This window comes from Megascapheus bottae, chromosome 5, assembly GCF_031878675.1.
Source record: "Megascapheus bottae isolate mThoBot1 chromosome 5, mThoBot2.hap1, whole genome shotgun sequence".
NCBI classification, from domain to species: domain Eukaryota; kingdom Metazoa; phylum Chordata; class Mammalia; order Rodentia; family Geomyidae; genus Megascapheus; species Megascapheus bottae.
The window spans coordinates 47,392,352-47,406,353 of NC_143513.1; the positions used below are offsets into that span (position 1 = coordinate 47,392,352).

At 34.4% G+C, this 14,002-nt stretch overlaps 1 pseudogene; it reads right to left on the bottom strand.

Annotated features, from left to right (window-relative positions):
* Nucleotides 1–7,004: 7,004 nt before the first annotated feature.
* On the bottom strand, nucleotides 7,005–11,233 carry LOC150063338 (large ribosomal subunit protein uL1m pseudogene; annotated as a pseudogene).
* Nucleotides 11,234–14,002: the final 2,769 nt, after the last annotated feature.

Sequence of the window (14,002 nt, forward strand, 5' to 3'; positions counted from 1 at the left end):
ATTGTGACACTTGGTGTCTGCAGAGCCCACATATATTGAACAAGTAAAAATCTTCTAACTAAGGCCTTGGAAAAGAAAACGATGTTCTTCAGCATAAATTTTGAATTTATGTTATAAGATTTTATCTTTTTGTGGATGAGGCAAAATATACAACCGAGTTACTAAAAAAGTCAGAGTTATAGCTTTGCCCTTTCTTACTTCTCTGAAACTCCAATAAATGACAATATTCCAATAGGTCTTTGCTGGATATGTGTATCTAAAATCATAAGCTTAGGAATTAAATTAGTTTGAGATTTATTAACTGGCACGAAAGAATAACTCCACAGAAGCTATCATTTTATCCTCTGAGATCTGTGTTTCTATCTTGGCTCAAGTAGAAGGAGAAAATAAATTTGCTTCTGGTTCCTATTCCCTATAGAACTCCCCTGACAGACTCTTGCTTGGCCTAGAAAAGGCTAGAGCTCAAGACAAGGTTATGCAAAAGCCCATCATATAAAATATTTATAGCAGTTAGAGAAGAGGAACAAGTTCCAGTATTCCATAGCACAGAAGGAATGCAATGGTTAAGAGTATCTTACTGTGTTTTTTTTTAAAATAGCTGGAGGAAAAGACTGAGTATTTTCAGTAGAAAACAAAGACAAATATTTGGAGTGAAAAATATACTAATTGCTGTTTTTAATCACTACATCTTATATGCATATCAAAAAATAATACACTGTATCCCTTAAGTGTGGATAATTATTATGCAAAATTAATTCTTATGTGCTTATGGTAAGGATTCATAGATGAAGGCTAGCTAACATACACTGTCTCTCCCAGCCACTGGGGGACTCAATACTAGCAGGGGTACACTTAAGGAACCTGGATGCCAGAGAGGGAATGGGATTGTAAGACCAAGAGAAAGATTGCCATTACAGAGCAGAAGCTACTGCAAAACACTTAATCCATGGGAAGCCTCTGGACATACAAATATCCCTATCTAAGGCAAATAGTTTCATAAAGGAATAGGTAAGCTCTACTTCAAATTCATTACACCATCAGGAAAAGGAGTGCTTAACATGGAGGAGCTCAGGTGCCACATCCAATCTTGAAAATCAGGGTTTTATTGCATGAGCTTCAGCTCATGGTATATATATGAAATTGATAGACAGACAGACAGAATGAATATATATGTATTATATATATTCTATACATATACATTATATACATATGGAAGGGATTCACTATTGCTTACATAAAGGTTGAGGAGAGTCCAGTGATTATTTCCAGGTGTAAGAGTAATGCATACACAAAGCAGATAATTGATTTTCCGTCACAGACTAAATTGATGACATAACCATTATATAGAGAAAGGAAACTTCAGTGTGGCACATTTTTTCTTTATAATTTATAAAGGATATTTGGGGAAGAAATTACAACATGATCTATAACCTTTTATCATATATCCACTTTTTCTGCTTACATATTTCTCTATAATCCATGCTGTGTTAGCTGTTTCTTTTGAACAGACACAAGGATTGTATGTGTGTGAATTTATTCTCACCCATTTTTACTTGAAAAAGAGAACCAATATATTTGTGAGTAGAAACTGTATGATCAATTCTATTTCTTGGAAGTTACTAGGTACAGCTATAAGATCAATGACTACACAATCACTAGGCAAATATCTGACTCAACACTTTGATGAAATGGCTCATATGTTTCTTTTGTCCATATTCTAATTTTCCCTTTCTAAAATTGACTTGTTCTTCCTTACTAGAAACTTCTGGGTAAAATAGGGGAACACATTAACATTTGAGCTATGAGGAAAAGAAGTTTCTTTAAAGATAACTTTCCTGTACAGAAGCAGCCCTGAGTAATATGCTCATTATAAACGACAGCATTATCTCTTTTAGTCACTTCATAACACTAACAAAATTATTAGTTAAAATTACACTTCTCATTTTCATAGCAGTGGAGAAATCAACATTAGTTTCTCTATTAAACATAAAAGTTATTCATGTATTCTGGAGCTGTAGAAAGCTTTATAAATGGATTTAAGGTGATGGATGTATGATTGTCTGAACATTTGTTTAATAGAAATTATGATCATTGAACAAATTATACTTTGGAAAGGCAATCATTTCATCACTGCAATACAGAATACATTTTCAGTCTGCAAAAAGTACTGTGTATGAAAAGTTATTTTACAGTACTTTTTATAGTTCTACAGGGCAGCACATTACCACTTGTCAACTGGCAATTGCATCATAACTCACCTAGCAGCAACTATAAAACTGGGTCTTGAGTTGATTAAACAAAAATATCACAAACATATATGATATGCATATGTATGGGTATACTGAAACACTAGGGATGGAAATAATTTAATATATTATTAAATTATTAAAACATACACAGAGAATACAGATACATTCTGCCTTTAATTTTCTATTTCACTTAGTATAGATTTTCTAACACATGTTTATGTATAGAAAAGTTCAGTGAATTTATGGCTGAGAGAAGATTTAAGTCCCATCATCTAATACAGCAAAAGTATGAAGGAAGAAAAATACTTTCCTAAAATAATATTTCCTTCTATAAGACCATACTGTTCATAGAAACTAGCGTGTCTATTTCTCAAAAGCCACAAGAACTGACCACTAACCCCAATCACCACTCTAAGGGCTAGGGGATACCTATATCAATGCAAATATTGCTCAGATATATGGATTAGGAAGCCTTTGTTTAGGACATAATAGGTTTATTTAAACCTGCATGGAATAGAAACTGCTATAAAAATTAAAATTAGAAAAATGTTCCCAGATACAAAAATAGGAAATATTTTTGGAAGACAAGGTGACTATAGAAAAGTCTGAATTTCAAAGAGGCAAGAAATCCTAATGGTTACAAGACAGAGACACAGACATCACAATTCCATCACATCTTGACCATACAAACATGAAGTAGCTTTGCATAGTTCCTCTTGTGCTTCAGTATCTTATTTTGTATAGTAAAGATAGTAATAGTTCTTTCTCATCAAATTGGTTGAGCTCTTTGATACATTGTAAACCCATAAAATAATTCAGAACATATTGGCTCTTAATTATAACACAAAAATACTTTGGACTTGATTTTTCTCTTAAAGCAATAAAACATGTCAAAAGGTATAAGGAAATAGCAATAAAGTCTGTGTTTCTTGAATAATTTAAGTTGCTACCCTAAAAACTAAGTTTGTCATTTTTTAAGATAATTACAGCTTTCTACGTATCTGTGGTACCATCATTAAAAATAGGGAAATTAGCAATGACTTGGCTGCTTCTGTCTAAACCTTGAACCTCATTCAAACATTTGCATTATTTGTACCAATAATGTCCTGCATTACATCTGTTCAGAATTACATCTGAATTTTTTACATCTGCATTGTTACATTACAATATTCAGAATTACAACCGTATTTGTTTCATCGTCTTCCTCTGACTTTCACAATCTTGACATTTCTGTTGAGTACAATCCAATTATTTTGTAAAGTGTCCTTCCATGTGGCTTTGTCTGAGACATGTTCACAATTAAAATCAGGTTTCTAGTCTTTGAGAGCAACATTAAGGAAGTGAGGTTGTCTGCTACGGGTAGTATACATTTTAGTTTGCCCCATTAGTGGGGTGGTAACTGTGATTTACCTGGTGAAGCCTCTGAGGCTGACATGTTCCCATGCTTTGCCATTGTAGTCAGTGAATATCAGAGCAATTTAAGAGTCACTTTAAATTGCATGTAAAGGTACAAACGACATAACTGTAGCAGAGGCAAAAAGGTGACAAATTTGAGGTTAACCTGAGAAAAGTTACCAAAACTCTATCTCAGAAATGTGGGGCATAAAGGACTAAGGAATGGCTTGAATGGGAGAACACTGACTTAGAATGCATGAATGTCTGGCTTCAATTCTCAATGCTGCATAAAGCAGGATCACATAAAATAACAGACAAACCCTACTCTTCTCAGATTAGGATGCTTTGTGATAGAAAAATTAAGACCACAAGATTCACTCATCATAATAAAAGGAGAAATATATTAAAGAAAAAAATGGATGTGAAGATCAAGCTCAAAAGCATGAAGGGTACACAAGTAAAATGAAAGACAGGATTTAATAGAAGCTCTAGAACTGATGAACTATGGACTATGCAAACCAATTCTAGAAGAATGTGGCTAAATGTTAAAAACACAAGTGTTTAATGGATCTAAAAACGGACTAGAGCTAGCAGGTGGTGGCTTACAACTGTAATTTCAGCTGCTCAGGAGACTGAAATCTGAAGATTGTGGTTTGAAGCCAGAACCAGCAGGAAAGTCTGAGAGATTCATACCTCTAAGTAAGGACTTGAGCACTGGCTCAAGTGGTAGAGCTTGTTAACCTTAAACAAACAAACAAACAAAAACCCACAAGGATATCATTCAAGCCCTGAGTTCAGACCCCAAGATTGACACAAAAACAAATACATAAAAACTCAAAGTAGAACATTAGAATTGTTTCAGAAGTTCTAGACAATGTAATAGAACAAGAAGTATTATGGTTGTATAAGGAAGAGATGCACTGCATGTGACCACTGGCTGTTTACCCACGTATGCAGGATCTAGGATACCAATGCACTGCTCAATGGATAGAGCAGGGAAAGGACAAAAATCACAAGACAGGCTACTTATGATGTCTGTGAACTTAAAAGACAACAACTTATGACAAAAATAATTTAAAATAAAGATTATAGACCAGGCACAGTAGCTCATGCTTGTAATCCTAGCTACACAGGAGGCTGAAATCTGAGGATCGTGGTTCAAAGCCAGCCCAGGCACTAAAGTCTGTGAGACTCTTAACTTTAATTAACTACTAGAAAACCGGAAATGACACTATGGCTCAAGGGTTAGGGTGGTAGCCTTAATCTGAAGAGATCAGGAACAATGCCCAGGCCCAGAGTTCAAGTCCCACAACCAACCAACAAACAAACAAAAAGATTGTAACTTTAACAAAATCTATTCTCACCTCCTATGGATAAACATATAGAAAGCAACTCTTTTCCATCAGTTAAAATAAAATAAATATTAATAAGTAACCAATTTATTTATTGCTATTGTCTATTCCCTTGATGGACTGGCAATATTTAGATTTAATAATAAAATCAGAATATGGTAGTTTGTAGACTATTTTCCATAAAACTTATCTTTTTATTTCAGAAAGATCATTAAGTAAACTATAATTCACATTGTTTTTGAATTTTTTTATTTTTATTTGATTTTATTGTAAAGGTGATTTGTATGGTAATTTCATGTCAGACTGCCTCTAGGTCTTACCCTTCTGATGCATAATAATGTATGACCATTATGATCACCACAAGAGAAATGCAAACTGAAACTACCAACAGAATTGACAATATAGGGAACAGAAATAATAATTTTATATGTGGTATTCAGATATATATAGCATTCATGGACTACAAATAATAAATTATTGTTATTCTTAAAAACTTCGCTGAATTTTTAATTTAGTAGTATATATTGCTATCCCGCATGACCTTCTTTTTTTGGTGGGAAGTGGGAGGGTAAGGGTCTTTCCGGTGGATTGAACCAAGTGCATGCCCTTCCTGTGCTAAGCATGTGTTCTACCACTATGCTAGTCTCTCGCTCCCCACCCAGAATGTTTCTCACCCCATTCAATTTGTTATACTTATCCATGAAAACATTTTCAAGTTCTTTCTTCAGGTTTTTCCATGATTAGCCACCTTAGAGAAAAATGAAAATACATTACTATGCTGTACAACTTGTTTCAGATCACACTGGTATAAAAAATATCTGAAAATTTTCTCTAGGTTTATTTGCTCATAAATCTTATACTCAGGCATTAATCTTTCCATTAAATTTCTTTTAAATGTTACTCTTGTTGTGCATGCCAGATGACCTTTAATTAAATTTTTCTCTAAATTAAAAAGCAAGCCAATTATTTAAAAGGTGAAATATCCACTTCAAATGTTTGGAACATTTTTGATAATTTTTATAATAATGAGCAATTGTTCATAATTAAATGACCATGAACAGGACAAAGTCAAAATTAATTTTCACTCAGGAAAACAGTTGGCATTTACTTGAAGATCTGCTCTGACTTCTCGTAACTATTATACTGTGTTCCATTCCTTCCTAATCTAAATTAAATATGATTCCTTCAATGATGTTCAGCTAGCATTCGCACATATGCATCCAAGAGGCAATTTCATGTCTAATCTGATACTGATTCATCAACACTTTTAATCACTGGGCACAAGGATCAGATGTGATGTCAATGTATGCAAAGCAGCATGCCATTCCTGGAAAATTTTTTTTTAGATTTTTATTGTGAAGGTCATGTACAGAGGAGTTGTTAGAGTTACATAACTCAGGTAATGAGTACATATCCTTTTGAACAGAATCACCCTCTTCTTCATTCTCTCCCAGTTTTCCCTTCCCCCATTCCCTCACTCCCAAGTTGGATAGTTCATTTCCAACATAGTGTTTAGTGGGTTTTACTGTCTAGGGCCATATCACCTTGATCTTATCTGATCTTGGAATCCTGGTTAATACTTGGATTGGAGACTCTGGGCTTACTAAGGTCATAACTCAAGAGAGCAAATGCTGACTATAAAACTTTTACCAAAATTATGGCTTATACATGTTTTTCCTTATTAATTATGTCAGAATCAATACAAAGAAATTAATCATCATATTTTAATTTAATGCAAGTATAAAAATTTACTTTCATAATTTTCCTTTTAAGTTGAAACTTGTACTTTGTACACTAGAAGTATAATCAATAATAGTCATGCATTTTGCTTCTGTGCTTTTATGTCCTAATAACTAAGCCATGAACATAGAAGTTAGCAACTCAGCCTAATTTTTGTTATAGATCTGCTTTGACTGATTATGTGCCTTATAAAAATATATTTTTTGATTCTTCTTCTGTCTACTACACAGCTTCTTTTCCATTTTCTTTGGTTTCAAACTTCTTTGGATCAATCTTCTGTTTTCAGATTAGCTGCTATCTTGTCCTTTGACACATCCAATGTTGTTATTATGGTTCTCAGAAAGGTTGACCATCTTTCTTCTACCATAATTGTATGTCCAGTTTTAAATATTTCAAGCATTTTGGAAGTGTCTGGGCCAATGTAATTACAACCAAACTTAATGTGTCTTTTTTCATTTTCTTTCTTGGTGGATTAAGCTCAAACTTTATTTCAGGAACAGCCACATAAAAGTCATCCAAAACCTTCTGAATTAGGTTACTGTCCTCAGCAAATGCAGCTCCATTTTCTTCTGTGATTTTAATCTCTGATGCATTCTCATAAGTACAGCAACTTTCTTCATCTGTGAAGAGATGAATAGTTTCCCACTATTTCCACAGTGGGAAATAGTGGAAAACTAATAACATTGGCAAATGGTTTTACTTTCTTCTTTGCCCAGAGCCCTATCCAACATTAAATCAAGATAATCACCTTGCTTTCAGATCAGCAAAGTCCATAATTTGGAATTTCTTAAACAATTGGACAGCTTCTCCACCTCATCAATTTGCCTTGAGTATAATCAGGTGTTTTAAGCAGACATCATCTGCAGATTCACCTTCCATGTAGTGGTATGAGTATTTTTTCTACCTCATTAGTTTTCATCTGATGCTTTTTCTTTGTTTCCAGGCTTTGCAGTAAGAGCAGCAGCAGCCAAATAAATACCAGTTGGGTACCAGAACATGAAAGATTGTCTTTGATGATGTATCATAATTCTACCAAGCCATCTTACTGTCAGGTTGGTATTCCAGATTGTTGTTGGTTTTCCTTAATTATAAAGAAAATTTTCCCACATTGTCACACTGGGCACCAGCACTTTTATGCACAAATATCTGATTTCATTTTTACAAGAATTCTAAAAAAAATACTACCAAACTTGCAAATGAGTGGACTGAGAATCCAGGAAGTTTATTATATTTCTTTTTTAAATGTTGTCAGTGAAAGGACTCAGAGTGAGAAAATATAAAAACCACAAAGCTGGAAAACTAAGGCTAAATCATAGCTAATCTGTTCTAAATGGGGGAGCGGGATCAGGTAAAACGAGCACAGAAAGCTCAAAACACAAAACACATTAGTCTTGAACATCTATGGTTTGAGGAGAATAACATCCAAAAACCCTCAACAGATGGATATTGTAGCCACCAACCTAAACAGGATTAACAGAAAAAAATCTACGAGAAAGGTGTTAACTGAGAAATAGAACAAGGAAGTAAGGTAAAATTTAGTGGAAGGCGGGCAGAGGGGAAGGAGTAGCAGCACGCTTAGAATGAGAATGTCCCATCTAAGTCTTTGGGAACTGAAGGAGCTTGATACCTTCTGCAGTAGCTTATGGTTAAGCCAACCTGACTCAACATTTTTTCTATAGGTATCAGAAAAACTTCCTCGGAATTTTAAATAATTCACATAAAAACCATAATATAAAACCCATAGTGAAGCAAGTTTAAAATTTGCACATGTCCAATATTTCAAAAGTATTCCTAATCTAATTCTAGCTCAGAAGAATACTTTGCATATTTTCTGTGTGTGTATGTGTGTGTTACCTATACTCTTCACCCCCACATCATATATTCCTTTATGTTTCATTTTCAAGGTTCTGAAGAAACCTTTGACCATTTAAAGTGAGTCACATAAATTACAGAATATTTATTTTAATCCAGAGGGGATATGACACACTTCAGGGAAAGAATGATTTGGTGCCTCTCATCATTGGTTCCATTATACTAATAATTAGAGGGGACTCAAGATGGATAGAGCAGGTTTTCTAAACTCCAGTGTGAATATGGAAAATTATCCTGCTGCAATCTTCTATTTTAGGTGAGACTTCTCTTCCCAAATCGAGAGACTACCCAGGCTAGAAAAGAGTACAGACAATTTTTTGTCCTCTGGCTGGGGATCAGATGTACCTATGGAGAAGTCAGGTAACAGAACACCCAATGCAATAGGAAGCCTCAGCCAGTAGGTTCAATCTTTGAAAATAAACAATTCATTTTTCAGGATCCACAGGATCCAATTCTGGAGTAAGTGCATGAATTTTTAAGAAGTAAGCAAATAGCTTTCTTATTATTTACACAGAAAATCTCTAGAGAAGAAACAGTTATGCCTGAACAGCTAATTACATCATCTTAGAACATGATTTACTTACCCTTATGATATTTACTAAAGTTTAAAATATTAATGTGCATTTAATAACTCCGTTTTACCATCTCTTCACAATACGTGTTAAGATGAGCCACTCCTCATCGTGATGAAAATATTTGTCCAAAAATAGCCAACTCTACCCAAATGGATAATATTGGATAGTCAGTGCCATTTGGGTTTCTCACCAGATTTGGGAGTTTTAGCTTACAAGCAAAAACCCTCTTAATATTGTATATAATGTAGCTATTGGTATTGTCTGTTGAAAATTAAGCCTTTACCTAGACCATCAATCAAATCCATAGGAAAATTTACCAACATCATCTCTAGAATGAAAAAGCATTTAAGCACCTAATCATACATAAAGAGCTCTCACTGCTGAGAAAAATGACATATCTCTTAGCTGCTGACTTGTCATTTTAGAACCCAAAATAGATAATGGAAGAGACCCAGGTACATATGCATCTCATAGTCAACAGAAAAAAATGGTGCTGAATTTCAATGTAGAACTTCAAGAGACTGGATATTTAGGCTATACCCCTGTATGCCCTAATTCACATAGAAACATACCAAACACATTTAACAAAAACTGAGTGGCTAGACTTTTTCAAAAATACTTTTAAACCTCAGTAGGCAAATTTAATGACCACAAAACATAAACACTGACACTCTTCTTTTCTCAGGAAGACAGGAATCCTCTCTCTGCTTTAAGGTATAAAACTTTTATTTATACATTATTTTTTATTTATTTGTAGTGGGACTTGAACTCTGAGTCTGGGCGCTGTCCCTAAGTTCTTCAGTTCATGGCTAATGCTCTACTATTTGAGCCACAGTGCCATTTCTGGCTTTTTCTGGGTATGTGTTACCAAGGATTTCAACCTAGAGCTGTGCAGCGCTCTACCACTAGGCCAAATTCTCGGCCCCTCATTTATATTCATAACATGTCAAATGTATAGTTTTCACTGGAGCTGACCTAGATGACTGGCTATGCCGTGGGGACCTCCTCACTTCCCAGCTCACTGAGAATCTCTGGATAAAGTGTAATGATGATTGATTGTATAAACTGACCTCCAAAGCAATTATATATATATATATGATATATATGTATCATATATATATGTTTGTATGTGTGTGTGTGTGTGTGTGTGTGTGTGTACCTACATATGCAGAAAAAGAGACATCCACAGCTGTCATTTTCTCTTATATCCCTGTACAGCTATTTATTTCTTAGCCAAAGTTGGCTGCCATTCCATCAGGGATATGACTCATTTCGTCTCTTTTGGGCCCAGGTGTTTCTTATGCCAGTGCTGCACAGATCTTTACTGACAATCTCTAGAAGAGGAACATCTAACAATGAGGAAGCTATGTTTTCAATAATTTCTTCAAATGATTCTTGGATATAGTGAATTTTGAGAAGCGTGGCCTTACCCATCTCTATATTAACCTAGACATTGGTTCCTAGTTCTTTTTTTATTTTATTGTGGGGGAAGTCCCTAGTTCTTAAATACAATTTTCATAATATGAAGTCACTAGTTTAGACAACTCCATACTTTGTTTCCCTTATACTGACTCCTGGCCAATTCCTCCAGTGGGAGTGCTATAAGAACATATCTTTTGGAACTAGATGATCAGCATTCTCTTCCCAGCATTGCCCTATGTGATCTCAAGCAACTTGTTTTTACTTTTCAGTGGCTCATATCTCTTTTCCCTAAAAAATAGATAAGAATATATCTGATAGCTGTAGCAAAGGAGCCATTGAATAAGTAATATGTGTTTAAGAGCTTGGAAAATCATGGAATATATACCAAGGGTTATGTTTATTATTTAAGAGAGATTGAGCTAATATAAAGAGCAATTTAGCCTTAAACCCACGACCTTGTATATACTAGGCAAGAATGCCCTTATACCTTTTGTTAGTACTCTGTTTTTCAGATACCATCTCACTAACTTTGTCTGACTGGTCTTGAACTTACAATCTTCCTGCCTTTCACCTCTTGAATAACTGAATGTGTCACACTAGGTCCAGCAAAAGTCCTTTTACTGTCCATACTGATTGTTGATTATATCATATGTCTGAAACCAAGCTCAGGATGAATGTCACATGCAAACTAAATTTTGTTTTCCATTATGGAACCAAGAAACAGACTCCTCATAGAACCTTCCTAGTTTAAATTTGTTACGGCATTACAATGGAAAAATGCACAAACATGTCATCTTTAATTTGTGAAGTCTTCTTACGAAATGAAGTACAAGCAAATTCATATCTACCATGAACTCATATGCAAAGACATTACAGTCTTTGTAAGCTATCGTTTTGTGTGAGTCAGAGTTAAATTGGCAGGTGGCAGGTGAAGGAAATTCCTACCAGATTGATTTATATTCTCAATAAAATACAAATGTAAGACTCTTTTATAATGAACTCTCACTGAGCCTAGAATTTCCTTTTGCTTTAATTAAACTTAGTTATTGTGGATACACTGCTAGGACACATATTCCTAATCAGCTGAAGTTGAATCTTAAACCCAGATGATATGTGTCCACTTTGGAATGAATGAACAAGTAAAAAGAAATATTTTGAACTCAACTGGGAAAAGGAAAGGCGTAATGTGAGCTCACTACTCTGAATTCTTCTACAATTTTTACTGAACTATAATTTATTCTTTGGCCATGTTTTAAGTCCTATGTACATGGGAATAAATCATATGCTTGGTTTTGTTTGGGGTTGTGCTCTTTTTTCCATTTTTTAATTTAATCAGAAGACCCACAGTTAGAAAGAAGGAGGAAAAAAATTAGCTGGATAGTATCATAATTGATTTTATCAACGTAAAAGAAAAGAAACTTAGAGTGCTTGCCTAGAATGCACAAAACCTTGTGTTAAATTCTTGGTACCACACACACAGAAAAAGCCAGAAGTGGTACTGTGGGTCAAGTGATAGAGCTCTAGCCTTAAGAAAGCTCAAGGACAGTGCCCAGGCCATGAGTTCAAGCCCCAGGACGGGCAAAATAAAAGAACAGAAACTTTGTAATCTTTCCTTTCACATTTCTTTCTTCAATACTCATAGAATATTTCAATTAGTTGAAATGACAGGTATAACATTGCTGAAAGGATCACTTGTAGAGAAGTATTTTCAACATGATCAAGGGACTGCTCCCTTACCTACACCCTACACTTCATTCTTTGAAATATTTATTTGTAGTGAAATGTTAATGCAAGCAAAGTTGGTTCTATGAATCCTGGTCTATATGTCAGATTCTCTGTTTAGGCTTTATCATTTCACTTATCCAATGGCAATGATAAGCTCTATGCAAAAATTTAGATATTTAAAAGATATATTTATATTTATATTTATATAATAGATGTTTCTATCAGTTTGAATTTTCAGTTTCGTTTAAATTTTCAGTTTTAAATTTAATCATTTTATGCTCTTAAATACGTAAGTAAAACATTGTGTCAAAACCAAAGAAAATATCTTACAATGGGCAATCACAAAATAATAATTACATGAGTAATATAGAAACAAAAGCCATATAATGAGTGATTGTTGTCCTTAATGTACTATGTTATCTCTCATCTCTTTTGTTTCCCCTTGGTTATCTCATATGGTTACAGTATTTTACCTTGTTATCTGATATATTGTATATATGTTTATTTGGTTATTTGAAATAGGATTAGGAAGTATGGAAAACAAGATGAGGGACGGGGTAGGGAGAGGAAAATAGGGACCAAGACATGAGAATGGGTATCAATGTTTGTGAAGTAATGCACCCTCTATCTGGTGAATATAATGTTATCCTTCAATTATGTACAATAAAAAATATGAAAACAATAATCACATGAGTATTCCAGTGTCAACTTAATTTGTGAATGAAAAGAATTATGTTTTCAAACAATAAAGAAATAACTTAGGTTAATGAATTAAAAATGCAAAAAAGTCATTTTCAGTACTTATAAATTATGCTTCTGAGTACTATCAACAAGCATGACAGGGAAAGTATACTATGTTAATAGAAAAACTAAAGTATGAAATTGTTCATTTCATGAGAATAAAAATATGCAGATTTTATATACCAATGGCTCAAAAAATTGAATCACTCCAAAACTAATCTCCAAAGAAACATCCATCCCATTAAAAGATGGGCCAGAGACTTAAAGAGAGTCTTCTCTGAAGAAGAAATAAGAATGGCCTATAGACACATGAACAAATGTTCCACATCTCTGGCCATAAAAGAACTGCAAATCAAAACAACTCTAAGATTCCACCTCACTCCAGTTAGAATGGCCAGAATCAAGAAATCTAATAACAACAGATGCTGGAGGGGATGTGGCCAGGAGGGATCACTACTACACTGTTGGTGGGAGTGCAAACTCATTCAACCACTATGGAAAGCAGTATGGCAATTCCTCAAAAGACTAAACATAGAGCTCCTCTATGACCCAGCAATTCCTTTACTTGGCATTTACCCAATCACCCAGAAACAAGGACAAACTAAATCCACTAGCACAAAGATGTTCATTGTAGCACTATTTACCGTAGCATTTACCATAGCAAAGATATGGAACCAATCCAGATGTCCCTCAGTTTATGAGTGGATCTACAAGATGTGGTATTTATGCACAATGGAATTCTATGCTGCTCTCAGAAAGCATGACATTGCCCCATTTGTAAGGAAATGGAAAAAATTAGAAATAATCATATTAAGTGAAATAAGCCAGACTCAGAGGAACATAGGCCCAATGGTTTCCCTCATTTGGCATAATCAGTAGAAACCTTGGGCTCTCCTAGCAGAGATTTACAATAGAACAAAACCTAGATATA